Below are 27,428 nucleotides of genomic sequence, written 5' to 3' on the forward strand. Positions count from 1 at the left end.
TAATTTTGTATATTTGATGGATGTAATGAGTCTTTTTACTTTAGACCCTTCCCTATATATTTTTTTTTTACATTTTCTGTCACAGAACCATGTTACTTTTTGATTTGAAAACTTATTATCTTTAAAATGCTTTTTCTTTTTTCTCTTGTATGGTAGAAATAGCTGCTGCTGCTGCTGCTAAGTCACTTCAGTCGTGTCCGACTCTATGTGGCACCACAGATGGCAGCCCACCAGGCTCCCCCGTCCCTGGGACTCTCCAGGCAAGAACACTGGAGTGGGTTGCCATTTCCTTCTCCAGTGCATGAAAGTGAAAAGTGAAGTCGCTCAGTCGTGTCCGACTCTTCATGACCCCATGGACTGCAGCCCACCAAGCTCCTCCGTCCATGGCATTTTCCAGGCAAGAGTACTGGAGTGGGGTGCCATCGCCTTCTCCAGGTAGAAATAGCTAATAGGAACTATAAAGCTTGTTTGCTGATGAAAGAAATGAATTATTTTTAAACATCCTATTTAGTGTAGATCCTTGTGTTCTTGGCTTTGGATATTGCAGGGATTTTACAGTAGGCCAAGAAAAATAGGGGAAGTAATCTGTTTCCCTAGCACAGGAGGAGACTCACATGGTGTAGGGTTGACTCCCAAAGCAGTAGCAGCAAGTCCAAATCATAATATGTATAGTACTGTGGCAAACTCCGGTTTGTACAAGGCTGAGATTGATAGCCACTGGTTCCTAGTTTTATTTAGGTTAGCAGGAGTTATGAGCTGCAGTGATACTAATAATCACACAGTTTACACTCCTGTTGTTGACTGCAGTCAGCAACAAATCTCTCTGGGTGAAAACAGGACCTAAACCAGAGACAAGTAATAGTATATGCATTAGGAAAGGAAAAGGATAGTCAAAGTGAAATGCTGAAATAACAGACAATATGGGCATGATTATGGTCTTCCCTGGTGGCCCAGTGATAAAAGAGTTTTCTGCTAATACAAGAGATGTGGTTTCAGTCCCTGGGTTGGGAAAATCCTCTGGAGAAGGAAGTCCAGTGTTCTTGCCTGGGAAATTCCATGGACAGAGGAGCCTGGCAGGCTACGGTCCACGGGGTCACAAATGAATTGGACAGGCAGGACTCAGCAAGGAAACAACAACAACAGCAGTGGGCGTGATTAGCACTGCTCTTCCTACCCCTTTCTTCCTTATAACCCAGTGCCTTTGTCAGTGCAAAGCATGGCTGTAGGGCAGGACTCTAATTCCAGCAGGCAGAACTTTCCAAAGGTTTGGACAAACATTGAGAGATTTGGGGTTAGAGGAGGATTTGGAGGACTGCAACTCTGGAAGGAGAATCCAGGTCAGGAAGCCACACTGGCCTTGCCAGGTGGTCGAATTCAGTGCCAGACCTCACCTGTCAGAGAGCATGCAAGTCCTTTGTACTGGCAGGCTGGGTTATTTCGGTTTGTGTCCTGAGCAGAGATTTACCTTCAAGTTGAAGAACTTCAGTTCTCATATTCTAACCAAAAAAAAAAAAAATAATGAGAAGGTAGAAGCCTATGGATATGATGGAATTGTTCTCTATACACAAAAGTACGTTAGTTACTAAGATATTTTCATTATTGCATAAATGAAAGTAGAACATTTGAAATGAAAAATCTTTCTGAGAGCTTTCCTTTATTCAATTCATGTTCTGTATATCTCTGTAGTGTATAATATAGATACATGTGTTGATATATAAACTTAACCAAAGAAAACTTATCTCCAGGCAGTTGTTTCTATTTGAAGAACTAAAAGAAATGGTTACTGAAGTTTTTTTTTTAACCCAGAAAAAAAAAAACTTTCAATCTAAGGAGTGTTACAAGCAAAATCATGTTGAATGTGGTATCACAAGCAAGATTCAATAGCTAATATTTATGCTATCCTAACATTAATTATGTGCATTTGTACAAAATAACATATTAAATCTTTGCACATAATCCTGAGAGTAATAATTAATATATTAATTGTACACGTGAGGAACCTGAAATTCAAAGAGGTTGATCACAATGATACAGCCAGTTTATCTTGCATTTTGAAGTTCAACCAAGTTATCCTGCTTTAACATAGAAAAAATTGATCTTTCTAGATATACTGCTCTTCCTAGCTAGTACTTCTCTATTCCAGATAAAAGCATCCGTTAAAAAGACAGTTGTGAAAACATTTTTGAGTAAATATATTTCTATCTTTGTTTACTTCCTAAAACTCAAACAGGTCATTCGAGGAAGACAAATTTAACCTGAATTGCTCAAGTTTTACCCAATTGTGGGTACAAATGAGCCTTTATACACAAAATTTCCTTGTTCATTACACAGTTTACATAGCTTCTCAGTCATCAACCTCCATCAAAACATTTCTGAGATGTCCCAGAAATATACTCAGGAACAAAGCCCTGCACACTTGGGTCTGCTAAAATACTCTTCTCTGAGCAAAAAACCATCCTGGCCTCTGCCCAGAAATGAGGACAGTTGTTCTCCTGCCCTCATTCTCAGGGTAGGCTCAGCCTGGGTCACCTTGCTATACATTGGTACAATAGCATGTTTTGTGCTTTTGTAAATTTGAGCTAGAATCTTGACTCCAACCTAAAGCAGAAATATGTACTGATTTGCATTATCACACTTGAAGAATATCACACACACTTGAAATCAGACTATTCAGGTAAACATTTTCCCTGGGAGATCTTAAGCATGATATTTTATTACTTTGAGCCTCAATTTATTCATCTTTAGAACTGGAGAAATAAAAATGCCAATCATTGGAGATAATTTGGGGACTTAAGAGAGATCACAAATGTGAGAACTTGGTTTACTATACATTTTAATGTAGGTTTATTGCATTAGATGTGACTCTTTGGGATCCAAGTAATCTGTTTTTATCCTAACAGAAACAAAACAGAGTATGCATTGCATGTACAAATGCAGCTCATATGTATCTGAAGCTTGCTTGGACTCTAAGTGTGTCTTGCTTTTCTTCTTGGCTGTTCCTCTGCTTCACATACATTCTTCCCACAAGGAGGATAAGGTAGAAGCTGGTAGGCTTAAAGTTTGAGTTCTAAAAGAAGAAAGATCCTTTCTCACCTTATGTCTAGGTGGTATATTTCAAGAAAAGGTTCTTATCAGCTATGGTTGACTTTTATGTCCAGTTCTTCGATTAGTTCTGTACCCTGCTTGGGTCACATGGCTAAGGTTAAGGGAAGTTCAATTCAGCTCAGTCACTCAGTCATGTCCAGCTCTTTGTGACCCAATGGACTGCAGCACACCAGGCTTCTCTGTCCATCACCAACTCCCAGAGCTTGTTCAAACTCATGTCCATCGAGTTGGTGATGCCATCCAACCATCTCATCCTCTGTCGTCCCCTTCTCCTCCTGCCTTCAATCTTTCCCAGCATCAGGGTCTTTTCCAATGAGTCAGTTCTTCACATCAGGTGGCCAAAATATTGGAGTTTCAGCTTCAGTGTCAGTCCTTCCAATGAATATTCAGGACTAATTTCCTTTAGGATTGACTGGTTTGATCTCCTTGCAGTCCAAGGGACTCTCAAGAGTCTTCTCCAACACCACAGTTCAAAAGCATCAATTCTTTGACACTCAGCTTTCTGAGTCCAACTCTCACATCCATACATGACTACTGGAAAAACCATAGCTTTGACTAGATGGACCTTGTTTGGCAAGATCAAGGGAAGGTGTCCCAGAATCACACAGGGTGAGGAAAGGACAATTCTGGAAGAAGAGGTGCTGGGCATAAGAGAGACCATTGCCCACCATAACTCTGCTACTGTTGGGTCATAAGAGTCTACATCTACATAGCTTTTCCTTATTTAGCTTCCATTATTCTTCATCCCCATTGATGACATTCAACACCAATCAACCAAACACTAATTGAAATCCTGCTCACTGCCAATGGGGCCAAGTACTAGGAAAACAAAGACAAGAAGACAGGGCTCTCAACAGCTCACTACCTAGTGGGGGAGCCTGTGCTGTTAGACTGTTCCACTGTTCTGCTGGAGAAGCATGGAGTGCAGCTAAATTCCACTCAGCACAGTGTGGGACTGGGTGGAGGAAAGTATGGCAGATTGGGTCATGCTTCCCAAAGGACCTAATTGTAAAATCAGTCTTGAAAGATGAATAAGAATTAGCTGGACAAAAATGGTGAGAAAGAACATTTCTGTACAATTTAACCAGCTGGTACTCTTTGGTACATATTTTAGCCTCTCTCATTTTGATGATAAGTTTCTTGATAGTGATCAGGCTATAAATTTTCTGTATTGTTGACAGTGCTTTCATAATGCTAACTGCTTTATTGACTGTTGCTGTCTACTATAGTTAATGCTGGTAATTATTTTCATTACTGACTATCTGGAACATTTTTACTTATGAAAATGAGTTAATCATTAATAGCAACGGGATGGTATATGAAACCGTCTGTTTTCCTGGAAAGCTTTTCAGATTTTGCCAGGCAGGTTTCATTTTTTTTACTCTAGGTTTCTTACTGCCACTCTAACAGCACCATTTTTAGCCAATTTAAGAAGCTACAACCATTCATATATGACAGCTCCAAAGTGATGCCTCCCTCTGAACCACCCCCTTAGCTGAAGAAATAAAAGCTGACTTTTGCCACCTGCTTTGGTCAAACTTTTGTTCAATAAATATATTAACTTAGGAAAATAACATCATATAGCGATTCCCTGCCAGTAAAAATACCATCATGTCCAGAAAATACTCTCAGGGGTGGCTTGATTTGCCTAGAACACCTAATTAAATTTTCTTTTTCCTCCCCACCAGTGACATACTCACATTCACAGATTGGTTGCTGGTAATATATGGGTTTCCAAACCCACCGATCTCAGATTTAACTCGCGTGCAAGACTTAGAAGCAAGAAAAGCAATAGTGATCTTGAGCACCCAGAGACAATTCTTTGTCTGTGTGGATGTTTATCTATCTATATTTGGTGTAAGAGGCTTTATATATGTGCATGCATAGACTGACCAGAATATGTATTCTTAATATATTGGATATTAGGAATATTTTTACATTTAAATATATCAATTGACTCAACCCCCTCATGTGGTTGGGATAATATATTTTCTTTGTGAGTACAGTCTTATTTTTTTTTTTTTGTTGAGGATGTTGGGTATGAGAAGGGAATGAACACTAGAGACATGCCATCTCTGGAAACTGTCTGGCAGTATTTGTATTTTCCAGGCCTGCTGTATTAATTCCACATCTAATCCTGTGAAGTTTGTTTTTTCACTTATTTCTCATTTTGATTGTGTCAAAGAAATATGGACACAATATTCATTGACTCTAAGAGATCATTGGTAGAAAATCTTTCTTTGAAATCCTCATTCCGTTCAATTACATTCAATATATTTTTAAAAATGTTAAAGGGGATTTTTTAAAAGCATGTATTTCTCTTCTCTGGGACAAATAGGCGGTTGAGTGGTCTTTCCCTGGCTCCAGTGTGGAACGGAGTGATATTGACCTGTATGGTATGAGCACAACGGAACTCCAGAAGTTAAAATCCTTGATAAGAAAAAGGATGACCCTGGAGCACAAAATGGGACAAGCCAAAGGATAAGTTCTGAGGCAAGTGGACAGCCTCAGGTTCAGGTTTTCACGTTGCTTGGGATGTGTCCCTGAGTCAAGAGAAAGGTGGTAAGAATACTCTGGCAATACAGAAGTTCTTCGTGCATTATGTGGAGTCAAGTCTCTTCACAGTGATGAATGCTTCTAATATACTTGGCATAATTGTCAGGACAGGAGACCTGTTACCACAATTAGTTTTCCGGCCAGGCCTTTCCCAGTGGGATACAAAGTAAGCTGTGGAGTCATAGGATGTTTTACAGAGATTTCCTCAGTTTGATGTCCAGGAAATAGTAGTGGCATTCACGGAAAGAGTAACTTCTCTATGGGCTGAGAGTAAAAGGCAATGTTAAAATATCCAGTGAATTCCCTTGAATGGAGGTTGAAAGTGTTAGTTGATCAGTTGTGTCCAACTCTTTGCAACCCCATGGACTGTACATTTGTCCATGGAATTCTCCAGACAAGAATACTGAAATGGGTTACCATTCCCTTCTTTAGGGGATCTTCCAGACCTAGGGATCAAGCCTGGCTCTCTTCCATTGCAGGCAGATTCTCAGATACCTTTTGAGCCACCAGAAAATTCCAGTAAATGGAGATTAAGGGAGTTAGAAAACAATGGAAAAATGACCTCCCTCACAATGAAAAAGGCCTGGGAGGCATTTTTCCTGCTTTTTACTGGTCAGGTCATACATGTAATATAAAGAAGGTCAGATACTACCTTCTACCTAGATATCTTCCTGTGGGCCTCATGCCAGTCAATATTCTTACTAAATAGTATTTGCTCATACACTTACCCATTAATGCTTAATAGCCTATGTTCTATCTGAGCTTTGATAAACTGTCAATATTTTAGGGCGTATGGGGAAAGTGCATGGGAGCCACTGGGGAAGCCCCAGAAACACTAAGTGTGATTAAGTCGGGGTATTTTTGGTCAATCAGTGTAGTAAGAAAGCTAGAAAGGTGAAAGAGTTGTGTTATTGATAGGAAGCATGTCCTTTCTGCTCACTGGTGGCATTCTCTCTTTAGACATCTGTATATGGATTTGGGGCAACGGAGTGTGAGTATGGACTTGCAAAATATGAACTTCCTCCAGATCCAGGAGCCTGTTGAGTCCCTTGGTTGGGAAACTGATGATTGTAGGAATGGTTGGTGTCCTAGGAAGATTCCCTGTGATTTACAGTAGCCTTCTGAGAAAGGAGTGGCTCGTGAACCTCCACTTAAGTCTGTGTTTGGCTGGAAGTTTGGAAAAGTAATGTGCCTGTTTTGGGAGCATACTGGCACCAGGCTCTTGGAACCGATTTAATTGCAGTCTTCTTCACACAAACATATAATAGTCTTTGGCACATCAATATTTGTTGAATTCTATTAAAATAAAATTAAAACCCATTCTGCTCTATATTTTAGAACAGTACTGATTCTAGAGGGACAGATGCTTTTAATAACTCTTTTCATCCATGTCTCATATTTACTTGTCTTTGAAGCTCTTTATGTGCTGTGTGCTCACTCAGTCATGTCCAGCTGTTTGCAACCCCATAGACTGTAGCCCACCAGGGTCCTCTGTCCATGGGATTTTCCAGGCAAGAATACTGGAGTGGGTAGCCATTTCCTCCTTCAGAGGATCTTCTTGACCCACAAATCTTACCTGCGTCTCCTTCATTGCAGGTGGTAAAACCTCTGAGCCACTGGGGAAGCTCTTCATAAATTGACCTAATTCCCTCTTGCTTGTTATCTTATGGCTAGGGTGAGATGTCTGCAAGTATCTCCAGGCTTATTCCTTTCAGTATACTGACCGCTTGAGAAGGAAAGCCTTTTGTGCTGTCTCTAATAGGACTTTTTGAGGGGATCACTGTTTTAGATAGACACTATTTGGATTCAGAGGGCATTCCTGAATTGGGAATAGCCTGATTGGCCAAACTGAGTAACCTGTCCATTGACACAGCTGCTGAAAAAGAAGGGTATGTTACTGTGATTGAAAATTCTACTTAAATCTCGTGGAGATCAGCAGTTCTCCAAAAAAGAAGAGGTTATTGTTTCTCGTAGTAGAGGAATGATAGGGCATCCTGGGTAAATAAAGCAAAAGTTACCCTAGTCTTCCCAGGTGGTGCTAGTGGTAAAGAACCTGCCTGCCAGTGCAGGAGACGTAAGAGACGTGGGTTTGAGCCCTGCGCCAGGAAGATCCCCTGGAGGAGGGCATGGCAGCCCACTCCAGTATTCTTGTCCGGAGAGTCCCATGAACAGAGGAGCCTGATGGGCTACAGTTCATGGGTTCACAAAGGGTCAAACATGACTGAGTGACTTAGTATGCACGCATGGATGCAGACCATAGCCTACTACATATGTGTTATCTCTTAATACTGGTAAATTTATATTTAGAATGCATAAAAGGGAGTTCAGAAGTTCTCTTTGTGCAGAATTCTAGTATAAGCTAATCTACCACTGTTTATTTCATTCCAGCCATTTTAGGGAACAACAGTCAACACTTTTCAAGACAAAAAATTGGTCTAGAGAAAAGGCAAAGCCAAAAATTAAAGGGACATGGAAAAGGTTAATGAACTGGTAGAATACAGGCTTTGCAACTGTACCAGATTAGGACCATCTGGTACCTCAAATGGTAAACAAGAGAGCCAGAGATCAGGAGGTGAAACCTAGTGAGTGGTAGGATAGTGATGGTGGAAGAGCCAACAACTTTGAGTCCAGAATTGCCCTTGTTCCAGTCCTGTCTTTCAAATTGAAATAATGAAAATAGAGTTCTAAATAATCTTCTTGCCTTCAGTTTGTCCCATATCCAGTCAATTTGTCATTGTTACCAGTGTTATCAATCAAATACAAATTTGTGATCACTACAATGTCTTGAAGGGCATAGCAACCCACTCTAGTGTTCTTGCCTGGATAATTCCCATGGACAGAGGAGCCTGGTGGGCTAGAGTCCATGGGGTTGCAAAGGGTCAGACAAGGCTGAGCGACTAAGCACAGACACACACAGTGTCTTAAAGGCTGTAGGGATGGAAATATTAGCCACACTGAGAATATCAAGATGGCTTGTCCTGGAAAGTGACTCTGAATGATGTGAACATCAGGTAGAACATGATATTAAGATGATTGAAGTGAGACAACAAGTTTTCTAAGGCAAGTAAGCGACATTAGGCTGGACCATAAGAAACAAAGAACACCCTATTAATGACATTGATGAATAAGACATCAATATTGAAACATATTGAAAAAGTATGACAGCAGCTATCAAGTGTCAGAGTCAATGTCAAGGTGAATGTGATAGTTAAAGTCCGAAGCAGGGTTTGTAATCCTTAGAAGCTTATGGAAAGACCTCAGGGGACCCAGAAAAATGGTATGCAGAACTTAATGCAAATGTGACCCATAACTTACACCAGTATCTTTTTTATGTTTTCTTTTAAATTTTAAGAATTCTTTTATTAATTTATTTACAAATAACAAAAACCGATAACACAAAACTTATATGTTAACATAATTTTTATAAAAAATATAGATGTTTTTCTTTAAAAAAAGTGAGAAGCATGGCATTGTTTTACATTTTTATCAATTTCTTCCACATCTAGCTTACTAGAAGAGAGTTAGATTTTCATATCTGTTTTGCAGTCATTCTACTCGAGTAACCTACAACATGTGGTCTCTGGAAGACTCCTCTGTACACTCAGCAAAGAATGAGGATGAAAAAGGCAAACAACATCTTTGTGTGACAAAACCGACTTTGACCCTGAGGATCCTAGAAAGGGTCTTGAGGACTTCTCTGGGCTGTACTGAGAACAGCTGCCCTAGTCACATTTTACATATAAGAAAGTTGAATCTCCAGAGAGATCAACTGAGATCCAAAATGGTAAGGCCTGTTAACAATGGGATACAGATCCTGGATGGTTTGTCTCACTTCCCTAGGTTTAGGTTCCCAATCAGAAATACACCCTAATGACCTGTCCTGCCTGCTGTAGTTGCAGGAACTGCCAAAATATATTAACAACAACAACTAATTGTTTTAAATAAAACAGAAGAGGAAAACCAACACAGGTGATGAATTCTGCAATGGAGTACTGTGTTAGCACTTGAATGAGGATTCTACTAGAACTGAAACACTAAGACAAACTCTGTTGCACTCTCCTCCACACGCACTGACAGCACAGTCAATACCACAGAGAAATACAGAAAGCAGAATTACCATTTACAACATCACCAATTATCACATTTTGTGAATCTGAGACGCAATTCATGACAGTCTGAAAAATTTTTACAAGTACTGAATGAAAAGGTATTGGGTATATTGAGACTTCAAATAAACTGGCCATCATGGGGGATTTTTCAGATAAAATGGAGTTGTTTTGAAATACAGATATTTTTCATTCTTTAACAGGACCTTATTTGCCTTTTATGTATTGGTTTGGCTCAGAAGTTCTTTTGGTTTTTAAGTAAAAATAAAAGAACATTTTTCACTTTCACTAAGAACTGAACAATGTATTCACCATTTTGTTCCACTACCTTCTGCCATTTTTCAGGCAACTTCATAATTCCATCTTCCCAAAACTTTTTATTTTTTTGAGCAAAGAACTGTTCCAGGTACCTTTTGCAGTCTTCCAGAGAACTGAAATTTTTTCCATTGAGAGAATTTTGTAAAGATCGAAATAAATGGAAATCTGAAGGTTCAATGTCTGGGGAATATGGTGGAGGAATCAGAATTTGCCAGCCAAGCTGTAATGATTTTTGTCTGGTCATCAAAGAAACTTGTGGTCTTGCGTTATCCTGATGAAAGATTATGCAGTTTCTGTTGACTGATTCTGGACGCTTTTCATTGAGTGCTGCTTTCAGTTGGTCTAACTGGGAGCAGTACTTCTTGGAATTGACTGTTTGGTTTTCTGGAAAGAGCTCATTATAGAGGACTCCTATCTAATCCCACCATATACACAACATCACCTTCTTTGGATGAAGACCAGCCTTTTGTGTGGCTGACGGTGGTTCATTTCGCTTGTCCCATGATCTCTTCCATTCCACATTATTGAACAGTATCCATTTCTCATTGCCTGTCACAATTTATATTAAAAATGGAACACTTTCATTACATTTCAGTAGAGAATCACATGTGGAAATATGATCAAAAAGGTTCTTTTGGCTTAACTTAAGTCGAACCCAAATATCAAAGTGATTAATATAACCATGCTGGTGCAAATGATTTTCAATGCTTGATTTGGATATTTTGAGTATGTCAGCTATCTCTCATGTGGTATAATGTTGATTGCTCTCAGTTAATGTCTCGATTGGATTGCTGTCCACTTCAACTGGTCTACCTGACTGTGGAGCATCATACATAGAGAAATCTCCAGCATGAGACTTTTGACACTTGCAAAAGACTTTTGACACGTTTGCTCAGTCACAGCACCTTCTCCATACTCTGCACAAAACTTTTTTTTGTGTGTATCAATTGTGTTTTTACCTTTCTTGACATAATCAAGCATAATATGCCAAAATTATTGCTTTTTTTCTTCCATCTTCAATATTAAAATAAAGAAAGTGAAAGTGAAGTAGCTCAGTTGTGTCCTACTCTTTGTGACCAGTGGACTGTAGCCCACCAGACTCCTCCATCCATGGGGTTCTCCAGGCAAGAACACTGGAGTGGGTTGCCATTTCCTTCTTCAGGGGATCTTCCTAGCCCAGGGATTGAACCCAGGTCTCCTGCATTGCAGGCAGACACTTTACCCTCTGATTCAATGGCTACCCCCAAATTCACCAATTTTGATAAGTTTCTTTTAAAAAATGCATGTTGCTGTGACAGGTGTTACACTACAATCTTACAGAATTGTTTCCAATGAAGTTAGAGACTAAGCACTACTACAGTCATCATACAAAAAAACCAAGTGAATTTTTTGGCCAATTCATTAAAAAAAAAAAAAAAAAAAAGTCAGTGAGTCTCCTTGTTCACCTCTAGGTGACTTCCTTTATATCTTACCAGATGATCCAAATATTTAAAAGGATCATAGCCTTGTTCCTTTAAACAACGTAGTGCCGAGAAAAGCTGGTCCAGAGGAGGAAATTCTTTCCAAGGAACCCACTCCCAACTTTCATTCTTTTCAGGCTCTGCATTCTTTGGTTCTAAATCATGAGTCAGGTCCACCTCTCCTTTCATTAAAATAGTGACAAATGGTAATTCTCTTTCTCAACAAAAGAATTCACAACCAAGACCAAGTGAACATTTTTCAGGTGAAGAGCTCCTTCTTCCCAGGTTTCCTTTTAAGCACATTCTTCCCAGCTTTCACCGAACTCCAAGTGACCCCCAGGAAGTTGGAAACCGATGGCTCCTCCTCCTCCCCAGGAGGACACAGCGAGGATGCCTGCAGCTGGTCACCACTGCTCCTACTCCGACTCCCGGCCACCGCCTCCGTGGCTCCACATGCCCGTCATCAAGCCTTCACCAGTATTTTTAATGTTCCATATAACCCCCCAAAATTCACACTGAAGAAAATTTCTATTCAGTTTGCTAACATATAGAACTTATTTATTTATAGAATATTTAGAAAAATGCCATTCAAATTACAGGCATAATATTTGTTTAATATTTGTGTGTGGTTTTTAACCTAAAATAAAATTTTGAAATTTTATATTCCAGTTTGAGTGACAATAATAGCTTAGTACCATGAATATTTTTCCACTCTGTTTTTCATTTTTATTCTCTACTTTTGGCTTATTTGGACAAAATAAACAGTTTCTAAATGCATGATTAATCATTCCATTTGGAAGATTTATTTAAAAATTTTTTCTCTCATACATTTTAAAACAAAAAATTCTAGGAGACCTATTTTTCTTATGATAATAAGACATCACAGAGAAATCTAAGCTGTTTTTAACCTTAAATTCGTTCCCACTGCTAGTCATATTTTAATGGCTGAGGTAATAGGTTCATCTTTGTGCTTTCACACTTGAGTGGCTAGCACAATGGTTGGCGTGTCCTTGTTGTTCAATAAATATTTGTTGAACTGAGTTGAAATGAATCAAGTTGTAAATATTTTCTGCTCACATGAGTGAAACTAAGAAATACACAACTTTTCTTGGTTGAGTTTAGGGGCTATTCTGATACTAATAATTAAACATTAGCCTTTGCACTGCATTTTGAAATTTGAGTTGAGGTTAGTAACCACATATAACCTGTTTCTTTTTGGAATAGATGATGAAAAAATTTCAACTCTTGCCAACTTGTTTTGGAAAGGAAATACGTAGATATAATAAAAGTAGAGAAAGAAGTATTTTACCCATTTTGAAACTACTGATTCCTAGGTAAAATACTGCATGTTAAAACTTGTCAGTCTTTACTCACCGCAGTATGATGACATGAAGCCCTACCTGGAAGACATAAGAATTCTTAGAATCAAACTGTTGGACTACTGTACTGTGGATCAGAGATCATTCTATAAGCTTTTACCCTAAAGGGATAATACACTCCTCAAGTGCTTTCAGTCTCATTTGCTGGCATTCTGTATTCAACAAGCAGCCTTAAGCGTACCTAGGCATTGTTTCTTAGGCATTTAATTTATTCTGGGAAAGGCTGTCTTTCATTATAGAAATAAATATTTTGATCATTAGTATGGCATTGTAAATGAGGATATTAAAATTACTAGGAAAAACAAAATTTAAAGAAGCTAATTTCCTCTCTTGATATTTCTGAGTTACAATGCTTTTCTTATAGGATGACTTCTACCAAAATTTGAAAGTTAATAAAGCACAATTAATAAAGGTTGCAAAGAGTCGGACATGACTTAGTGACTGAACAACAGCAAAGGACAGTTATTAGTGATGAGTTCTTTTCTTTATATGTGTCTGTAATCAGGTTAGTGAATTTGAAGTGAGGATTTCTCCTGTGTACTTCTGAAAAGGTAATGCCAAAATATTAAACTGTGTTGTTCTCAGTGGCATTTTTCGAAAAAAATCATCACCTTTCAAAAGAGCACTCAAGGCTTTAACTGGTTATACTCAGAATATAAACAGTTGTACAGTCTGAGCCGAGTGCATATCTAATTCAGTCTTTGAATTTAATATACTTCATATGTGAAAAAATTCATTTGTTTACATGGGGAAAGAGTAGAGCAACCTAATACAAAATTATAGAATGTAAACCTTGTAATAGACTTGACTTTATTCTCCAACATGTTGGCATGAGGTCAGCTTTGCTTATTATGATTGGCGCAGGTCATAAACTGGCAAGTTAGCCTAGTGAGACTGGAGTAAATCTAGCTGTTTACATCATTAAATTTTGAATGATGGCATATTTCTACACTTTACTGCCAACTTTGCCTTTGATAAACAATTCTTAAGATCAATAATTTGTTAACTGTGACAATCAGGAATGAATCCAGAGACACTAATTCCATATGATTTATTTTACGCCAAATTCTCAAGCTCTCCTAGGGGCACTGTGAGTTATTAGTGTGTATTAAAAGCAAAAACTGAATACAGTAGATTTCCAGTGAGCACTGAGTTCACTCCAAAAGCTTATATAAATGTTCTCATTAAGTTGCAACTCTACGGCCGTACTAGAGAACTGTTTTATTTAATTCCAAGGCCACCTTTCTAATGGATGGCATATCTATCCCCAGGCTAAGGGCCTTAAGGTTAAGTTTACACCTTGAAAAACATAATTAAAATGATAAAATGAACAACCCTTCCGGTCAGTTCTCCAAAAATCATTAATTAAAACAATCAGTCCTGTAGCAACCTTGGCAACCTTGGATTGGATTCATATTCCAAGATGAGGTTTACCAAGGCTGGAACTGAAAAATGCCTTAAAATTCACAGATCTGACTGGTAAAAAAATGTTGGCTTTAGAATTAGATGGAGGTTTGTTTGAATGCTAGCCCTGCTACCTCTTGGCTGTGTGATTTGGAACAAATTATTTATCCTCTCTAAGCCTCAGTTTATACTTTCCAGTGTTGTTCTGAGTATATGTAAAATAGACTATGAAATTGCCTAATAAAATGCATGGCATAGTATGCATACTTTATCCTGTGTACTGTCAGTCTTTTCTCATGATAAAATGATTTACTTGAGGACACAGATTTTCATCTTTTTGGTTAAATGCTGTACCAGAATACCATGAACATTTTGCCACATAGGAATGCTCAGTAAGTATTCATTGAAATTAGAATAAGTCTCTGTATCCTCATTGTTAAAATGGGAGAGGAAATAATTTGCTGTATAATATTTAAAGCTGTATAATATTTTTTTCCTATTATGGGGCATTTAATTTATTCCCAGAGTTTTAGGATATGTGTTTGTACATCAACATATTTTGTGGCATAAATTTAATTCTATTTCAGATGATTACCTAACTATGAATTAGCTTGTGTAGGATTATCATACCAAAATAAATTGATATTTTAAGGCTTTTAGTAATGTAACAAAATGTAATTCCAAAAATATTATATTAATTTATACTCTCAAGATACTGCATGAATATATTTGTTTAACCACATCAGACTCATCAGAAATGAGTATTCTCATTTAAAAAATTTTTTGCTAATGTGGGACAATTTAATTTCATTATCTCTAGCTATCTTTGATTTTATAACTATCATGTTATGAAGAAGTTTGTCTTAAAACTCCTAACTATCCAATCATTGGGCTTTCCTGATTGCTTAGTGGTAAAGAATTAGCCTGTGGTGCAGGAGATCCAGAGACAAGGGTTTGATCCCTGGGTTGGGAAGACCTCCTAAAGGAGGAAATGGCAACCCACTCCAGTACTCTTGCCTGGGAAATCTCATGGACAGAGGAATCTGGCAGGTTATAGTCCATGGAGTCACAAAGAGTCAGACATGACAGAGGGACCAAGCACAAATTCAGTCATTGCTCAGTAAGGAGTGACTGAATCAGTGAGTGAATTAAGTATTATACCCCAGCATGGAATCTTATGTCAGCAATTTAAAATATTGGATTTTTCAGACATAATCTTTTCCAAGTAGATTGAATTATTACTTTCAATGAATTGTGAGTATTATGTGTTGTAAACATTATACTCACAAGACTTTAGGAGTATTTCTCATAAAGATAGGATGATAAGTAATAGGAATTAAACTGTAATAGGAAGTAAACAATTTTCTATTGGAGAAAAGAAATGCCTAGGAGGATGGAAATACCGGCTTTTATTTGGATCTTGAAATAAGATCACAGTGGTAAAAAAAAATGTTCACTGGTAGAGAAAAGGACTTCTTGGAAGATAATGGAGAAGAAAATGGTAACCCACTCCAGTATTCTTGCCTGGAGAATTTCATGGATGGAGAAGCCTGGTAGGCTACAGTCCACAGGGTTGCAAAGAGTCGGACATGACTGAGCGACTTCACTTTCTTTCTTTCTTGGAAGATAAACCAAGGGTGTCAGATTAGGAGCAGGTTCAGTTCAGTTCAGTTCAGTTCGTTGCTCAGTCGTGTCCGACTCTTTGCGACCCCATGAGTCGCAGCGCACCAGGCCTCCCTGTCCATCACAAACTCCCGGAGTTCACTCAGACTCACGTCCATCGAGTCAGTGATGCCATCCAGCCATCTCATCCTCTGTCGTCCCCTTCTCCTCCTGCCCTCAATCCCTCCCAGCATCAGTCTTTTCCAATGAGTCAGCTCTTCGCATGAGGTGGCCAAAGTACTGGAATTTCAGCTTCAGCATCATTCCCTTCAAAGAAATCCGAGGGCTGATCTCCTTCATAATGGACTGGTTGGATCTCCTTGCAGTCCAAGGGACTCTCAAGAGTCTTCTCCAACACCACAGTTCAAAAGCATCAATTCTTCAGCGCTCAGCCTTCTTCACAGTCCAACTCTCACATCCATACATGACCACTGGAAAAACCATAGCCTTGACTAGACGAACCTTTGTTGGCCAAGTAATATCTCTGCTTTTGAATATGCTATCTAGGTTGGTCGTAACTTTCCTTCCAAGGAGTAAGCGTCTTTTAATTTAATGGCTGCAGTCACTATCTGCAGTGATTTTGGAGCCCAGAAAAATAAAGTCTGGCACTGTTTCCACTATTTCCCCATCTATTTCCCATGAAGTGATCTGACCAGATGCCATGATCTTCGTTTTCTGAATGTTGAGCTTTAAGCCAACTTTTTCACTCTCCACTTTCACTTTCATCAAGAGGCTTTTTAGTTCCTCTTCACTTACAAGAGATTAAAAAGAAAAGATTCAGTTATTAAACTAAATGTATAGTTTTCTTCAAACTATGAATAACTATCAAAGCTGTTTCACCAGCAAGTGGATTTTATCATTTGTATTTTCAAAAAGTTAACTCTGGCAACAGTGTACAGAAAGACACAGGGCTAAAGAGAGAGCCTGAATGTATAGATGAAGAGTTGGATTCAAATTTCTAACTGAAGTTAAGACAGTCTTTTCTATCTTAAAAAAAAAAAAAAAAAAAACCCACCCTTTATTAACAACATTTTTAAAAAAGACTACCTGACAAGACTAGCTTCTCTTAATCTGCAGTATATTTATAAGCAATATGCAAGTATTTAACTCTTATGTCACTTTGCTATGATGTTAAAAGGTACCCTGAACTTGTACCTGAATCAGAGCATAGAAAATGCATGATTTAGGCTTTCTATGACAATTTTTATAGTTTCTGACAAACTGTGGCTTGTCCTGAGAACTCTTGTTTTCTTCTTTGATAGCAACAGCAAACCTTCAAAATTGCACAAATATGGTTTATAATGTTTATGTAAGAAGTCATATGGGATACTTTCTTAGATTTTACCACTTATGTCATTAAAATAACTTCTAAGAAATTTCCTAAATGTTCCTATTAGAAATCCTTATCATTTTGGTCTTTGGCTCTTTCTCTATATCTTGTCAAGAAGATTTTATGCATTCAGTTGTGCAGCTAAAAGCATATAATTAAAGAGGAGTAATTTCAACAAGTTGTCATTTTTAGGGAAAATAATTTTTAAGCAAGTTTACTGTACATGACTGTATAAACATAAAAGTAGGAATACATGCTGCTGTACAAAAACATATTTTGTTAGCTTGTAGGGTGGCCACACAGGCTGACCTGCCTTAAATCACTGGGAAATAAAGTCTACTTGTTTTGAACTGATCTACATTAGTATGTGGCAGTAAATTCATCCACAGTATTAAAAAAACAGAATAGGCTTTACAGTTCATCACCCAACTTGATTTCAAGTTTTCTGTGCTTCTTGATTTTAATCTCTTGGGAGGGTGCCTTACTTTTTGCTGTTATCCAGGTTCCTCCCTCTTAAAGAGATGTGAATAAGGATACTTCTGTACTGCCTTTCCAATAAGGATCCTCATGAGTCTTGTTTGGACGACTCATAGGCACCTTTTATTGTACAGGAAAGGCAAGCGAGTGGAGAGGTTAAGGAAACTGCTCAAGGACGTTGAGGAAGTTGAAGTCAAAGCTAGAAATAGTGAACAGGCCTTCTCTCTCCAAGTCCTTGGCACAACCACCAGATTTCAGTCTCTTTCTGATGTTGAAAGAACAGCCATCCTGGCATCATTCATTTAAATTAACCTTCCATCTTAAGAAAGCAAGCATATGACAATGGACTTTAAAAGGAAAATAAAGCCCAGAGCAGAAGATGTAATTAAATTTGAATTTAGTTATTACCCTTTAAAAATTTTTCCTCCTGTACCCAATTATCGATTACAAGAGCCAAAGGTAAAAATTTAGATCAAGAGACAGTTTGTAATGGTGCAGGTGGGATGGCATAAGTGGCACTGCATTGACATTACTTTATCCAACTCATTTTGTCATGTATCCTTGAAAGATTTATCCTGTCCCAGGAACTACATGAAAGCTACAAACGCGGGTTAGACATTGTCCCTACCTTTGAGGAGCTGATGTTTTACCAGGAGAGACACACATAAAAACATACATATATACATATGGCAGTAAAGTCTATGAGGTATTAATATTGAGGATTATATAGAGCATTATAGACACTAAGAGAAGGGGTTCTGAATTTAACATAAAATAAGCTGTGGGTCCAGGGATTGCTCTCTTAGGGAAAGGATACTTGGGGGTTGAGCTTTGAAGGATTCTCATTGTGGCCAAATAAAAAGGCAGAAGAGAACACAAATAAAAGGAATAATATTTATGGAAGCAAAAAGATGTGAATTGCACCTTCATACAAAGGATTATTATTTAATAATCTGAGAATGTAGATGCAGGAGGTTGTAAAAACTGAAATGAGAGAGCTAGGAAGAGATGGGAAAAGATATCTTGCTTAAATCCCTGCAAGCAAATCCTTTTATGAATGGCAGACAGTTCAGTTCAGTCCAGTTGCTAAGTCATGTCTGACTCTTTGCAACCCAAAGGACAGCAGCACGCCAGGCCTCCCTGTCCATCACCAACTCTTGGAGTTTACCCAAACTCATGTCCATTGAGTCAGTGATGCCAACCAACCATCTCATCCTCTGACATCCCCTTCTCCTCCTGCCCTCAATCTTTCCCAGCATCAGGGTCTTTTCCAATGGTAAGCTCTTTACATCAGGTGGACAATTATTGGAGTTTGACCTTCAACATCAATCCTTCCAGTGAACACCCGGGACTATTCTCCTTTAAAATGGACTGGTTGGATCTCCTTGCAGTCCAAGGGTCTTCTCCAACACCACACTTCAAAAGCATCAATTCTTCAGTGCTCAGCTTTCTTCACAGTCCAACTCTCACATCCATACATGACCACTGGAAAAACCATAGTCTTGACTAGATGGATCTTTGTTGGCAAAGTAATGTCTCTGCTTTTTAACATGCTGTCTAGGTTCAGTCCAGTTGCTAAGTCATGTCTGACTCTTTGTGACCCAAAGGACAGCAGCACGCCAGGCCTCCCTGTCCATCACCAACTCTTGGAGTTTACCCAAACTCATGTCCATTGAGTCAGTGATCCAACCAACCATCTCATCCTCTGACATCCCCTTCTCCTCCTGCCCTCAATCTTTCCCAGCATCATTGTCTTTTCCAATGAGTAAGCTCTTTACATCAGGTGGACAAGTATTGGAGTTTCACCTTCAACATCAGTCCTTCCAGTGAACACCCAGGACTGATCTCCTTTAAAATGGACTGGTTGGATCTCCTTGCGGTCTCAAGAGTCTTCTCCAACACCACACTTCAAAAGCATCAATTCTTCGGTGCTCAGCTTTCTTCACAGTCCAACTCTCACATCCATACATGACCACTGGAAAAACCATAGCCTTGACTAGATGGACCTTTGTTGGCAAAGTAATGTCTCTGCTTTTTAATATGCTGTCTAGGTTGGTCATAAGCTTCCTTCCAAGGAATAAGCGTCTTTTACTTTCGTGGCTGCAGTCACCATCTACAGTGATTTTGGAACCCCAAAAAATAAAGGTCTGTTTATCCATCACTGTTTCCACCTTTTCCCTACCTATTTCCCATGAAGTGATGGGACAGATGCCATGATCTTAGTTTTCTGAATGTGGAGCTTTAAGTCAACTTTTTCATTCTCCTCTTTCACTTTCATTAAGAGGCTCTTTAGTTCTTCTTCACTTTCTGCCATAAGGGTGGTGTCATCTATATCTGTGTATCTGTGGTTATTGATATTTCTCCTGGCAATCTTGATTCCAGCTTGTGGTTCATCGAGCCCAGCGTTTCTCATGATGTACTCTGCATATACGTTAAATAAGCAGGGTGAATAAGCAGGGTGACAAGAGGTAGGTCAGGTGGACTGGTATTCCCATCTCTTTAAGAATTTTCCACAGTTTCTTGTGATCCACACAGTCAAAGGCTTTGGCATAGTCAACAAAGTAGAAGTAGATGTTTTTCTGGAACTCTCTTGCTTTTCTCATGATCCAGCAGATGTTGGCAATTTGATCTCTGGTTCCTCTGCCTTTTCTAAATCCAGCTTGAACATCTGGAAGTTCACGGTTTATATATTGCTAAAGCCTGACATGGAGAATTTTGAGCATTACTTTACTAGCATCTGAATGAAGAGTTCCAAAGAATAGCAAGAAGAGATAAGAAAGCCTTCCTCAGTGATCAATGCCAAGAAATAGAGGAAAACAACAGAATGGAAAAGACTAGAGATCTCTTCAAGAAAATTAGAGATACCAAGGGAACATTTCATGCAAAAATGGGCTTGATAAAGGACAGAAATGGTATGGAAAGCAGAAGATATTAAGAAGCAGCAGCAAGAATACACAGAAGAACTGTACAAAAAAGATCTTCACGACCCAGATAATCATGATGGTGTGATCACTGACCTAGAGCCAGACATCCTGGAATGTGAAGTCAGTGGGCCTTAGAAAGCATCACTACAAACAAAGCTAGTGGAGGTGATGGAATTCCAGTTGAGCTATTTCAAATCCTGAAAGATGACGCTGTGAAAGTGCGGCACTCAATATGCCAGCAAATTTGGAAAACTCAGCAGTGGCCACAGGACTGGAAAAGTCAGTTTTCATTCCAATCTCAAAGAAAGGCAATGCCAAAGAAAGCTCAAACTACTGCACAATTGCACTCATCTCACACGCTAGTAAAGTAATGCTCAAAATTCTCCAAGCCAGGCTTCAGCAATACGTGAACCATGAACTTCCATTTGTTCAAGCTGGTTTTAGAAAAGGTAGAGGAACAAGAAATCAAATTGCCAACATCCTCTGAATCATGGAAAAAGCAAGAGAGTTCCAGAAAAACATCTATTTCTGCTTTATTGCCTATGCCAAAGCCTTTGACTTTGTGGATCACAATAAACTGTGGAAAATTCTTCAAGAGATGGGAATACCAGACCACCTGACCTGCCTCTTGAGAAACCTGTATGCAGGTCAGGAAGCAACAGTTAGAACTGGACATGGAACAACAGACTGGTTCCAAATAGGAAAAGGAGTACATCAAGGCTGTATTTTGTCACCCTGTTTATTTAACTTATATGCAGAGTACATCATGAGAAATGCTGGATGGAAGAAGCACAAGCTGGAATCAAGATTGCCGGGAGAAATATCAATAACCTCAGATATGCAGATGACACTACCCTTGTGGCAGAAAGTGAAGAGGAACTCAAAAGCCTCTTGATGAGAAAGAGGAGAGTGAAAAAGTTGGCTTAAAGCTCAATATTCAGAAAATGAAGATCATGGCATCCGGTCCCACCACTTCATGGGAAATAAATGAGGATAAAGTGGAAACAGTGTCAGACTTTATTTTTCTGGGCTCCAAAATCACTGCAGATGGTGACTGCAGCCATGAAATTAAAAGATGCTTACTCCTTGGAAGGAAAGTTATGACCAACCCAGATAGCATATTCAAAAGCAGAGACATTACTTTGCCAACAAAGGTTCGTCTAGTCAAGGCTATGGTTTTTCCAGTGGTCATGTATGGATGTGAGAGTTGGACTGTGAAGAAGGCTGAGCGCCAAAGAATTGATGCTTTTGAACTGTGGTGTTGGAGAAGACTCTTGAGAATCCCTTGGACTGCAAGGAGATCCAACCAGTCCATTCTGAAGGAGATCAGCCCTGGGATTTCTTTGGAAGGAATGATACTAAAGCTGAAACTCCAGTACTTTGGCCACCTCATGCGAAGAGTTGACTCATTGGAAAGACTCTGATGCTGGGAGGGATTGGGGGCAGGAGGAGAAGGGGATGACAGAGGATGAGATGGCTGGATGGCATCACTGACTCGATAGACGTGAGTCTGAGTGAACTCCAGGAGTTGGTGGTGGACAATGAGGCCTGGTGTGCTGCAATTCATGGGGTCACAAAGAGTTGAACAGGACTGAGCGACTGATCTGATCTGATCTGATGGTATGATTCACTTCTTAAATAGATTATTCTGGTTACAGGGTGGAAGATGAGTTTAAAGAGGACAAGATTAAGTGTATCATGTAGTAATCAAGATAAGGTTGATAAAACAATGGCTATGAAAATAGTAATCAAGATAATGATACTAAGATTTGAAAAGATACAAATGAATCTAGACAGAAGAATTAACTCAAGAATTTACTCACTTCACAAGAATTAACTCAAGATATATCATAGAATTAAAAGTAAAGTGCAAAACTATTGAACTTCCAGAAGACAACATAAGAGAAAATCTTAGTGACCTTTGGTATGGTGATAACCTTTTTGGAGATAAAACACCAAGAGCACAAGGGCACAACCCATGAGAGAAAGAACTGATAACCTGGACTTCATTTAAAAAAAAAAAAAGACTTCTGCTCTGTGACAGTGTCAAGAGAATGAGAAGACAAGCCACATATTGGAAAAAAATATTTGCCAAAGTCACATCTAATAAAATCCTACTTTCCAGAGGGTGGCTCAGATGGTAAAACGTCTGCCTACAATGCAGGAGACCCAGGTTCAATCTCTGGGTCAGGAAGATCTCCTGGAGAAGGAAATGGCAACCCACTCCAGGATTCTTGCCTGGAAAATCCCATGGATGGTGGAACCTGGTAGGCTACAGTCCATGGGGTCGCAAAGAGTGGAACAGGACTGAGTGACTTCATTTTCACTTTCACTTTCATCCAAAGCATATAGAGAGAACTCTTAAAATCAAACAATAAGAAATGAATGAAGTCTATTTATTTATTTTTTTATGTCTCCTTTTCTTTTTTTTAATTTTATTTTATTTTAAAATTTTACAATATTGTATTAGTTTTGCCAAACATCGAAATGAATCCGCCACAGGTATACCCGTGCTCCCCATCCTGAACCCTCCTCCCTCCTCCCTCCCCATACCCTCCCTCTGGGTCGTCCCAGTGCACCAGCCCCAAGCATCCAGTATTGTGCATCGAACCTGGACTGGCGACTCGTTTCATACATGATATTATACATGTTTCAATGCCATTCTCCTAAATCTCCCCACCCTCTCCCTCTCCCACAGAGTCCATAAGACTGATCTATACATCAATGTCTCTTTTGCTGTCTCATATACAGGGTTATTGTTACCATCTTTCTAAATTCCATATATATGCGTTAGTATACTGTATTGGTGTTTTTCTTTCTGGCTTACTTCACTCTGTATAAGAGGCTCCAGTTTCATCCACCTCATTAGAACTGATTCAAATGTATTCTTTTTAATGGCTGAGTAATACTCCATTGTGTATATGTACCACAGCTTTCTTATCCACTCATCTGCTGATGGACATCTATGTTGCTTCCATGTCCTGGCTATTATAAATAGTGCTGCGATGAACATTGGGGTACACGTGTCTCTTTCCCTTCTGGTTTCCTCAGTGTGTATGCCCAGCAGTGGGATTGCTAGATCATAAGGCAGTTCTATTTCCAGTATTTTAAGGAATCTCCACACTGTTCTCCGTAGTGGCTATACTAGTTTGCATTCCCACCAACAGTGTAAGAGAGTTCCCTTTTCTCCACACCCGCTCCAGCATTTATTGCTTGTAGACTTACGGATCGCAGCCATTCTGACTGGTGTGAAATGGTACCTCATAGTGGTTTTAATTTGCATTTCTCTGATAATGAGTGATGTTGAGCATCTTTTCATGTGTTTGTTAGCCATCTGTATGTCTTCTTTGGAGAAATGCCTATTTAGTTCTTTGGCCCATTTTTTGATTGGGTCATTTATTTTTCTGGAGTTGAGCTGTAGGAGTTGCTTGTATATTTTTGAGATTAGTTGTTTGTCAGTTGCTTCATTTGCTATTATTTTCTCCCATTCTGAAGGCTGCCTTTTCACCTTGCTAATAGTTTCCTTTGTTGTGCAGAAGCTTTTAAATTTAATTAGGCCCCATTTGTTTATTTTTGCTTTTATTTCCAATATTCTGGGAGGTGGGTCATAGAGGATCCTGCTGTGATGTATGTCAGAGAGTGTTTTGCCTATGTTCTCCTCTAGGAGTTTTATAGTTTCTGGTCTTACGTTTAGATCTTTAATCCATTTTGAGTTTATTTTTGTGTATGGTGTTAGAAAGTGGTCTAGTTTCATTCTTTTACAAGTCGTTGACCAGTTTTCCCAGCATCACTTGTTAAAGAGATTGTCTTTGATCCATTGTATATTCTTGCCTCCTTTGTCAAAGATAAGGTGTCCATATGTGCATGGATTTATCTCTGGGCTTTCTATTTTGTTCCATTGATCAATATTTCTGTCTTTGTGCCAGTACCATACTGTCTTGATGACTGTGGCTTTGTAATAGAGCCTGAAGTCAGGTAGGTTGATTCCTCTAGTTCCCTTCTTCTTTCTCAAGATAGCTTTGGCTATTCGAGGTTTTTTGTATTTCCATACAAATTGTGAAATTATTTGTTCTAGCTCTGTGAAGAATACCGTTGGTAGCTTGATAGGGATTGCATTGAATCTAAAAATTGCTTTGGGTAGTATACTCATTTTCACTATGTTGATTCTTCCAATCCATGAACATGGTATATTTCTCCATCTATTAGTGTCTTCTTTGATTTCTTTCACCAGTGTTTTATAATTTTCTATATATAGGTCTTTAGTTTCTTTAGGTAGGTATATTCCTAAGTATTTTATTCTTTCCATTGCAATGGTGAATGGAATTGTTTCCTTAATTTCTGTTTCTGTTTTCTCATTATTAGTGTATAGGAATGCAAGGGATTTCTGTGTGTTGATTTTATATCCTGCAACTTTACTATAATCATTGATTAGTTCTAGTAATTTTCTGGTGGAGTCTTTAGGGTTTTCTATGTAGAGGATCATGTCATCTGCAAATAGTGAGAGTTTTACTTCTTCTTTTCCAATTTGGATTCCTTTTATTTCTTTTTCTGCTCTGATTGCTGTGGCCAAAACTTCCAAAACTATGTTGAATAGTAATGGTGAAAGTGGGCACCCTTGTCTTGTTCCTGACTTTAGAGGAAATGCTTTCAATTTTTCACCATTGAGGATAATGTTTGCTGTGGGTTTGTCATATATAGCTTTTATTATGTTGAGGTATGTTCCTTCTATTCCTGCTTTCTGGAGAGTTCTTATCATAAATGGATATTGAATTTTGTCAAAGGCTTTCTCTGCATCTATTGAGATAATCATATGGTTTTTATTTTTCAATTTGTTAATGTGGTGTATTACATTGATTGATTTGCGTATATTGAAGAATCCTTGCATCCCTGGGATAAAGGCCACTTGGTCATGGTGTATGATCTTTTTAATGTGTTGTTGGATTCTGATTGCTAGAATTTTGTTAAGGATTTTTGCATCTATGTTCATCAGTGATATTGGCCTGTAGTTTTCTTTTTTTGTGGGATCTTTGTCAGGTTTTGGTATTAGGGTGATGGTGGCCTCATAGAATGAGTTTGGAAGTTTACCTTCCTCTGCAATTTTCTGGAAGAGTTTGAGCAGGATAGGTGTTAGCTCTTCCCTAAATTTTTGGTAGAATTCAGATGTGAAGCCGTCTGGACCTGGGCTGTTGTTTGCTGGAAGATTTTTGATTACAGTTTCAATTTCTGTGCTTGTGATGGGTCTGTTAAGATTTTCTATTTCTTCCTGGTCGAGTTTTGGAAAGTTGTACTTTCCTAAGAATTTGTCCATTTCTTCCACGTTGCCCATTTTATTGGCATATAATTGTTGATAGTAGTCTCTTATGATCCTTTGTATTTCTGTGTTGTCTGTTGTGATCTCTCCATTTTCATTTCTAATTTTATTGATTTGATTTTTCTCCCTTTGTTTCTTGATGAGTCTGGCTAATGGTTTGTCAATTTTATTTATCCTTTCAAAGAACCAGCTTTTGGCTTTATTGATTTTTGCTATGGTCTCTTTTGTTTCTTTTGCATTTATTTCTGCTCTAATTTTTAAGATTTCTTTCCTTCTACTAACCCTGGGGTTCTTCATTTCTTCTTTTCTAGTTGCTTTAGGTGTAGGGTTAGGTTATTTATTTGACTTTTTTCTTGTTTCTTGAGGTTTGCCTGTATTGCTATGAACTTTTCCCTTAGGACTGCTTTTACCATGTCCCACAGGTTTTGGGTTGTTGTGTTTTCATTTTCATTCGTTTCTATGCAAATTTTGATTTCTTTTTTGATTTCTTCTGTGATTTGTTGGTTATTCAGCAGTGTGTTGTTCAGCCTCCATATGTTGGAATTTTTAATAGTTTTTCTCCTGTAATTGAGATCTAATCTTACTGCATTGTGGTCAGAAAAGATGCTTGGAATGATTTCTATTTTTTTGAATTTACCAAGGCTAGATTTATGTCCCAGGATGTGATCTATCCTGGAGAAGGTTCCATGTGCGCTTGAGAAAAAGGTGAAATTCATTGTTTTGGGATGAAACGTCCTGCAGATATCAATTAGGTCTAACTGGTCTATTGTATCGTTTAACGTTTGTGTTTCCTTGTTAATTTTCTGTTTAGTTGATCTATCCATAGGTGTGAGTGGGGTATTAAAGTCTCCCACTATTATTGTGTTATTGTTAATTTCTCCTTTCACACTTGTTGGCATTTGTCTTACATATTGCGGCGCTCCCGTGTTGGGTGCATATATATTTATAATTGTTATATCTTCTTCTTGGATTGATCCTTTGATCATTATGTAGTGACCATCTTTGTCTCTTTTCACAGCCTTTGTTTTAAAGTCTATTTTATCTGATATAAGTATTGCTACTCCTGCTTTCTTTTGGTCCCTATTTGCATGGAAAATCTTTTTCCAGCCCTTCCCTTTCAGTCTGTATGTGTCCCCTGTTTTGAGGTGGGTCTCTTGTAGACAACATATGTAGGGGTCTTGTTTTTGTATCCATTCAGCCAGTCTTTGTCTTTTGGTTGGGGCATTCAACCCATTTACGTTTAAGGTAATTACTGATAAGTATGATCCTGTTGCCATTTATTTTATTGTTTTGGGTTCGAGTTTATACACCGTTTTTGTGTTTCCTGTCTAGAGAATATCCTTTAGTATTTGTTGGAGAGCTGGTTTGGTGGTGCTGAATTCTCTCAGCTTTTGCT

The 27,428-nt window shown here is 38.5% G+C and overlaps 1 pseudogene; it reads right to left on the reverse strand.

Annotated features, from left to right (window-relative positions):
- Positions 1-11,509: 11,509 nt before the first annotated feature.
- On the reverse strand, positions 11,510-13,113 carry LOC100297123 (nucleotide triphosphate diphosphatase NUDT15-like; annotated as a pseudogene).
- Positions 13,114-27,428: the final 14,315 nt, after the last annotated feature.

The sequence above is a fragment of the Bos taurus genome, chromosome 14, assembly GCF_002263795.3.
Source record: "Bos taurus isolate L1 Dominette 01449 registration number 42190680 breed Hereford chromosome 14, ARS-UCD2.0, whole genome shotgun sequence".
Taxonomy (NCBI): domain Eukaryota; kingdom Metazoa; phylum Chordata; class Mammalia; order Artiodactyla; family Bovidae; genus Bos; species Bos taurus.